Source organism: Orycteropus afer, unplaced genomic scaffold (assembly GCF_000298275.1).
Source record: "Orycteropus afer afer isolate SDZICR_OR568_19922 unplaced genomic scaffold, OryAfe1.0 scaffold00521, whole genome shotgun sequence".
Classification (NCBI taxonomy): domain Eukaryota; kingdom Metazoa; phylum Chordata; class Mammalia; order Tubulidentata; family Orycteropodidae; genus Orycteropus; species Orycteropus afer.
The window spans coordinates 706,125-714,719 of NW_006922108.1; positions in this window are offsets into that span (position 1 = coordinate 706,125).

The following is an 8,595-nucleotide window of genomic DNA, read 5'->3' on the forward strand; positions in this document are numbered from 1 at the left end:
CTATTTTGGTCATGTTGTCAGAAGGGACCATTCCCTGGAGAAGGATGTCATGCTTTGTAGGGTGGAGGGTCGACAAAAGAGGGGAGGCTTCAACAAGATGGGTTGACACGGTGGTTGTGATGATGGGCTCAAGTATCGCAGGGATTGTGGGGCTGGCATGGGATCAGGCAGTGTTTTGTTCTGCTGTGCCTGGGGTCGCTATGAGTCAGAAACGACTCGACGGCACTTAACAACAATAACAACAACAAGGTTAATACTGATAATGAAACAGATTCTGTCAAACATTGTTTAACACTTCTGGATTCCATAGGTATTACCCCCACCTTCCCTCATTTAGCCTTTCTTTGAAGTTCAGACATCCAAACTCCACATACTGAATACAGTTAGCACAATGAACCTGTGTAGTCTTTAGGTGAGGTAATTCTTGAGATTTCTCTAACACGTCCCACAGTGAGAAAAGCACAGGACACAGGTTAAAATGACACAGCATGATCAGGGGTAACTAGAATTATAAAATTAACAATTTTGTCACGTTAAATATACAGACGTGGATGTCATACCCCTAGATTTATGATTCTCCATTATTGTGAACTCAATAATACTATCCCAGACACTTTACATAAATTAGCTGATCTGATCTTTGCAACAGTCCAGTGAAAAGTTAATTATCTAGCTCCAGATTCTCAGCTAAGAAATGAGAGCCAGAAATTAAATGCAGTCTGGCTCTAGAAAGGTTGTCCTGAAAGATCAGACACCAGAGCACCTATTCTATAAAACTGCATTGATAGTGCATGTGATGATAACTTTATGTGTCCACCTGGATAGGCTATTATTCCCAGTGGTTTTGCCAAACACTAGATTAGTTACTATTCCATAGTGTAATCTAAAGTGTAATGTAATTTTGTTCCCTATTATAATAGAATGTACTGTAATCAATCAACACATTAAAAAGGAAGTTACTTGGGGTGTGCTCCGCTTCATACTGCAAATAGCTATTTTGGCAAGACTTGCTCTCTCTCTTGACTCTACACTCTTCTAGGTCACCTGACCTATGGATCTTGGGATATAAGCCAAGGGAAGTCTCCAGCCTGCCATCTCACCTACAGATTTTGGTCTACCCAGCCCCTACAATTTCATGAGCCAATCCATTTAAAGAACTCAATAGATGACAGATAGATAGATAGACTGATAGATAGACAGATATAACTGGTTCTGGTTCTGTTTTACTAGAGAACAATGAATATGATAGTAATAAAGTGAAAATGAAGGAAATTATGTACATAGATTTCTTAGCACTGTCTGCCACCTAAGAGTTGAATATTGGGTATTTACTATATATATCCAAGAGTGTAAAGTCACAGTGGTTTCTTCATCTATTTTTTTTTCTTTTTTTAATAGTACAGTTTGCTCTACTTACAACTTGTGATAAACAATATTCCTTGCAAAATTCAAGGCTCCTTCATTGGCATCTCTGAGCCAATTTCTGAACCTGAATCTCTCTCCATCAGTTTCTAGCTCATGTAACTGGAGTTCTGTTTCATTTTGATCTACTTTCTAAACTCCTCATCCAATAATCTGCCTAGTTCCTTTCCCAAACCTACATCCCTGAACTGAGTGTGCCAGTCCCTTTCCAATTTCTAAAATCCTTCCCCAGGTACCTTGTGTTCCAATTGTTAAATGGAATTTTGTAACTAGTCCAAGCTCTGTGCTATGATAAAATATGCAAAATCAGGAACTATTAATGAAGCTAATGCAAAATCCCAGGGGTTTTACCTCCAGGCTATTATCTGATTCAGTGGCCATAACAATCTAAAATACCAAGTGTAATCTTTCTATACATACACTTACTTATAAGGAGTTCTGGTGGCATAGTGGTATTTGGCTTCCTACCAGAAAGTCAATAGTTCAAAACTTCAAGCTACTCCAGGGGAGGAAGATAAGGCAATCTACTTATGTAAAGATTTACAGCGTTGGAAAACCAGTACGGGTCCCCATGAGTTAGAAGCAACTCCATTGCTGTTGGAACATTTATTTATAACCAGTAAGTACAATGGAACACTATTGGTTTTAGATACCCTTCATCAAAAGACTATTGGGAAATAGGAACATACAGATTAATTGTATGAGAGAAAATGCTATGAGTTATTCTATCATCTCCTACCAAGGGGCAGTCATTTGAACAGAACACGGGGATACTGCATGGTTTAATATCAAAACAGGTGTGCATCAGGGTTGTATATTTTTGCTATACTTATTCAATATGTATGCTGAGCAAATAATCTGAGAAGCTGGACTATATGAAGAACTTGGAATCAGAATTGGAGAAAGACTCATTAACAACCTGTGATATGCAGATGACACAACTTTGCTTGCTGAAAGTAAAGATGGCCTGAAGCACTTACTGATGAAGATCAAAGGCTATAGATTTCAGTCAGGATTATACCTCAATATAAAGAAAATACAAATCCTCACAACTGGACCAATAAGCAACATCATGATAAAGGGAGAAAAGATTGAAGATGTCAAGGATTTCATTTTATCTGACCTACAATCAATGCCCATTGGAGTAGCAATCCAGAAATCAGATGATGTATTGCATCAGGCAAATATGCTGCAAAAGAGCTCTTTAAAGAGTTAAAAAGCAAAGACAACACTTTGAAGACTAAAGTGCCCCTGACCCAAGCCACTGTATTTTCAATCACTTCATATGCGTACGAAAGCTGGGCAATGAATAAGGAAGACCAAAGAAGAACTGATGAACTGGAATTTTTATGGTTATTAAGAATACTGAAAATGCCATGGAAAACCAGAAGAATGAACAAATCTGCCATGGAAAAAGTACAGCTGAAATGATCTTAGAAGTGAGAATGGTCAAATTTCATTTCACGTACTTGGTCATTGTTGTCAGAAAAAGAAATCATGACTGGTAAAGTAGAGGGTCAGCAGAAAAGGGGAAAACTGAGCGAGATGGATTTATACAGTGGCTGCAGTGATGGGCAGCTGAAGCATAGCAAGGATTGTGAGGATGGTGCAGGACCAGGTAGTGTTTTGTTCTTTTGTACATGGACAGGGTTGCTCTGAGTTGGAGCTGACTCTACGACACCTAACAACAATAAGATACCATTATCTACTAACTATGCTATTATATTATTTTTATTTTATTTTATTATACAAAACATATATATACATATATACAGACATATACATGTTGTTGTTGTTGTTATGTGCCATCGAGTCAGCCCTGACTCACAGAGATTCCTCCTTGGGTTGCCGAAGCAGTATCACTATGGAAGTAAATTGCCCAGTCTTTCTTCCGAGGAGTGGCTAGTGGGTTTGAACTACCAGCTTTCTGGTTAGCAGTCAGGTGCCTTAGGCACTATGCTACCAGAAAACATATATATATATATATATATATATATATATATATATACACACACACACACACACACATACACATATATACATATACATATACATATACATATATAGATGTGTGTGTGTGTACACACACACACACACACAGTAAATTGTAAATGCTTAAGAAAGCTACAGGAGAAACCAGCAAATATTTTCCCCATTACTCATCTACCTGTGAAATCAGTAGGTGATTTCTAAGCTCTGTTTATAAGTCAGCTTGAAGAATGAGAAGCTCTTCAGCATGTACTATTCAGTCTTCTACAATCATAAACAAATCCAAACTGATCATTTATGCAATTTGTGACACTCTATAAAGTGGAACTATACCTCACACTGGAAAGACTAAACCATTAAACAGCAAAATCCTGAAGAGGTTTCAAGAAAGCACTCCTTTCCTCTAGCAATACAGTCATAGAATGAAAGAATAATTTTGGAATCAGGCACAAAAAAGAATGAGTGAACACATAATCATACATAGAAAGAGGGATAATACTGCACAATAAATTGTGGAAACAAACAAACAAACAAAATATAACCAACCATTATTTAAAGCCTTTATTCAAACATCATAATGAGAGGACGTCTTTAAGATACACATGTGGGGAGAGTAAGAAACCAAAAGATTTTATGTTGTGTTGTTGTTATATGCTGTCAAGTCAGACCCGACTCATAACGACCCCTCCTTGGGTTTCTGAGGCAGTATCACTATGGAAGTAGATTGCCCAACCTTCCTACTGAGGAGTGGGTGGTGTGTTTGAACCTCCAGCACCTGTCAAGTGCCTTAGAGTAAATTAAGGAAGATCAGTCAAAGTTCAGCTTTGTTATGAAAATTGTTAACTGTTTGAATCCTCAGATGCTAGGAGGCATTTCAGAAGAAAAGGGGCAAGATGTGTGGAATCACATGTTAGCAGCATTTGAACAACTAAGATGAAGTAAAAGAGGTGGGAAGGAATAGTTGGAGGCTAAGATTTTGCAAGGCTCACAAAGGAGAATTTTTATTACTTTAGGATCATGCAAAATGTATCAATAATATTTCTTAATTTTCAATAGCTTGAGAATACTTTTGAATCTGGGACCAAGCTTTCTTTCAGTTCTTTGCCCTCTGACTGCAAGCTAATTATGTGGAGGGAGAAGGAGTTAAGGATATCTGCATCAGAATTTTCTTGGAATTTTTCCCAAGACCCAGAGCTGAAAAAAGTATGATGGTGGAGTCATTGGGTGGTACAAACAGTTAACACACTCAGCTATTAGCCTAAAGTGACAGTATCAGTCAACCCAGAGGAACTTCCAAAGAAAGTCCTGGCAGTCTACTGCTGAAAAATCAGCCAATGAAAACCGTATGGTGCATGGTTCGATTTGGGTACACATGGGTTCACCATGAGCTGCAGTAAACTTCATGGCCACTGTACACTTAATTGGGCAGCCAAGATTGTGGGCCACTTAACTCCCTGCCAGGGAACCCGCTGCAAGAGGATTGTTAGTTTACAGTTTACAGTTGCCACAACGTAAGGACCTAACAGAAAACTTGAGATAAAGCTATCGTGACTCAACCTGCTCCCAGACAATGATTAAATACTGCAAAATGACTAGAACTTCCAAATAGAGGACTTTCTGATGACAAGCGTTAGTCTACTGTCTCCCCATATGCCCGACCAAAACTTTGTCTCCTTAAACCATCCTCTCCCTCACCTCTCTCTCTTCTTGTCCAACCTCAGACTACATTGTATCTGAAAACACTCCTCACTTGTGCCTGTTCCTTCTCCTGTTACCCTTCAGAGCTGTTTCCCTACAATAAATTTCTTGCATATATTCTTTTGCCTTGGCTTATACACCAGCCGCTCCTAGAAGGAAGATTGAGCAATCTACTTCTTTAGTGATACCACCTCAGAAATCTAAGGAGGGCTTGCTGTGAGTGGGATCTGACTCGAAGGCAGTGAGTTTGTTTTTTTTGTTTTGTTTTTGTACTTCTTAGAGGATGCAAACTGACAAATCATTTCAATTACAAAAATATTAAACTCAGGATTGAAGAAGTGTGTTTTCATAATTGTCCCATTGCTACTCTACATTCAAAATCTTCCAGAATTCATAGCACCATTAGATAGATGCAGCAATTCAGGGCAACCATACTTATCGACAGAGAGCCCCAAAAACTTCCTTTCTTTCTTTAGAAGAAAGAAGATATTTTTTTCTACATAATTTTGTACAGCTATTGTACTCTTGTTTTTGACTGTCCTTCCTACTAAAGGATTCTGAAATGTGGTACAAATTGTTTGGAGTCAATCACTTTTAGGGAGATCCTGAATCAGTGGTACTTGCTGGGAAAAAACGTTGAACTAAGTAAAGACATTAGAGAATTAGAAAAGCAAATAACTACTTGCAAATTACTCCTCTAATTTAGCTTATATCACATCCACAAATATGATTTATTCATCTGCTATCCTTACCTCTATATTGTTCAGTATATGCAGCTGATGATCTATATATCTTGTTACACTTTTACACATTTTAAATTTTATTTTATTTTCTTTACATGCCCCAGTTAAAAATGCATTACTATATTAATGTTGCTTTACTAGTGTACAAGTGAAGTAACAATTGTAGATGTATTTAAGAACATTCTGCTTAATTTGGGAAGGCCAATTTCTCTTATTCTTCTTAGTGATTATAGTTCTTTATGTTCATTTGAGTATGATGCTGAAAAATTGATGAAGAAAGCTACTCTACTTGCTACTTACAACTTAAAGTACATGAAACCTCCAAATCTGAAACTACAAGTAATAAATCCTAATAGTAATCATTACAATATTCTATATTCCAGTATACAAAAATAAGTAAGTAAACATATTAATGGCATTAATTGTGATGATTAATAGATATTATAATAAATAGAGTAAGACTAGACATTTATGTAAGCATTTGGAGAAGATAAAAGGCTTTCTAAAGGAATGTTTATTAGAGATTAAGATGGAATCTCAGAAACAAGGGAAAAGATCAGGAAAAACATTGGAAACATTATGAATGTAAAGCCATATCAAATTAACTGTGTCTTGTTTCAGTAGATCTCAGTTACTCTTCAGCTGATTGTTACTGGTACTTTTAATGCTTTGTCAGAAACACATTTTACTCCTTTAAGTTTATTCTCATTGGCTTTATTTTATTCTTCAGCCCAGTTCATTTTCTTGAGTACCTGCCAGGTATAAAGGCTTTGAGTAATAACAATAAGTAGAAAATGAGCAAAATATAATTAGCCTCAGATTTTGGGGATCTAATGTATTTTTAAACATGTAATAGAATATGCTCCTCCCTTTGTAAAAGCAAGTAGTTTAACAAAGACAAAGAAAAATGAGATTTGCTCTATAACTAAAGTGATCAGGAAACTTTTGAGAGTGAAAGAAGCCGTTCATTATTACTCTGGGACAGTAGGCATAAAGTGGGACTAAACAAGCAGCATAGTGCCTAAGGCACTTGACTGCTAACCAGAAGGCTGGCGGTTCAAACCCACCAGCCACTCCTCGGAAGGAAGGTTGGGCAATCCTACTTCCATAGTGATACTGCCTCGGAAACCCAAGGAGGGGTCGCTATGAGTCGGGGCTGACTGGATGGCAAATAACAACAACAACAACAACAACAAACAAGCAATCTAGAATATTTTTATCACCTTATCTATAACCAGGAGTTCTGGTGATACAGAGGTCAAAGAATTCAGCTGTTCACCAAAATATGGATGATTAGAACCCATCAGTTGGTCTTCAGGAGAAAGATGAGTCAGTCTGCTTCCATAAAGATTTACAATCTTGGAAACACAATGTGTCAGTTCTATTCTGTCCTATAGGATCACTGTGAGTTATAATCGACTCGATGGCAGTGAGTTTTTTGGTTTGTTTGTTTGTTTGTTGAATTTACCTATATCTTAGTTCGGTAGTGATAACTGCCTCGGAAACCCAAGGAGGGGTCGCTATGAGTCGGGGTGACTCGGGGGCAAATAACAACAACAACAATTGCTACATAATACCTTTTTCTTATAAAGTAGTATAGAATCTCTGCACAGTGTCCAATGCTCCAAAAGCTGACGGACTCAGCTTAGAATTAGGAAACAAGCAGTCATGGGTGTGGTTGCTTAAATAGCATGCTTCTGGAACTATAAACAGATCAGCTCAACTATTTTGTTAATATCACCTTCATTGAGCCTCCAATAGATGCAACTGATTATGTGAGATAAAGAGAAAAGGAAAATACACAAGTGCTTAATGAATTTAGACATATAGTCAGTGGTGGGATATCAAAATTTTAAGAGCCTGCAATCAAATATTAATATGGCTAGCATGTATTCATTTATCATTTTTGTTCTAAATAATAAAGTTAATGATAAATGTTCTGGATGATCTAATTTTGGCCCCAGTTAAGAGAATCTAATATACTACCCAGTGTGAGGAAACAAGTGTTCACTGAACAAAGTAAACAGCATGAATATATATGGTCAGTTTTAGCCCTCACCAAAATGCCTCTCATCTGAATTCCACCACCCTTTGTTATATTCTTTCATTCTGATGTCACTTTCTATGGATCATCCCATGTTTCTATATTTCCTCCTAATTCAAGTATAAGCTCACCTACATCAGTGATATGATTCATAGCTCACATAAAATCTTTGCTCTGAAAACACTATTTTTTGCTCAACATGTGGGCATTTAATCCTTTGCAAGGTTATAAATAAGCAGTTGAAGAAATTTAAAGCTGACAGTGTATTCATGTGTTATAATCCACCACTATCCATAAATTGAAGCTTTGGTCTAGACCACAACTTTCATGCTATTCCTCAGAACTAAGTCCCCATGAAATCAATTTTTACATTCAAATGAGTTAAGAAGGGCTTTGTTTTACATGCTAAAAAGTTATATTTCTCCTATGAGCGTTATCAAAACTGAATGGCTAAAGTGAACATTATCTTATATTTCTTAAGAGTAAACAGAATTGAACACATACACACAGTGTCAACTGCTTCAGCCATGAACATGGGCTGCTTGCCTCTACCTTCAAGAAAGAACTTAGTATTCAGTTGCAAGAAAAGAAGTGAGCTACTAGCTTCTATGCTTGCTGAAAGTGAGGATGACTTAAGGCACCTACTGATGAAGGTTGAAGAATACAGTCTGCAGTATGGATTACATTTCAACATAAAGA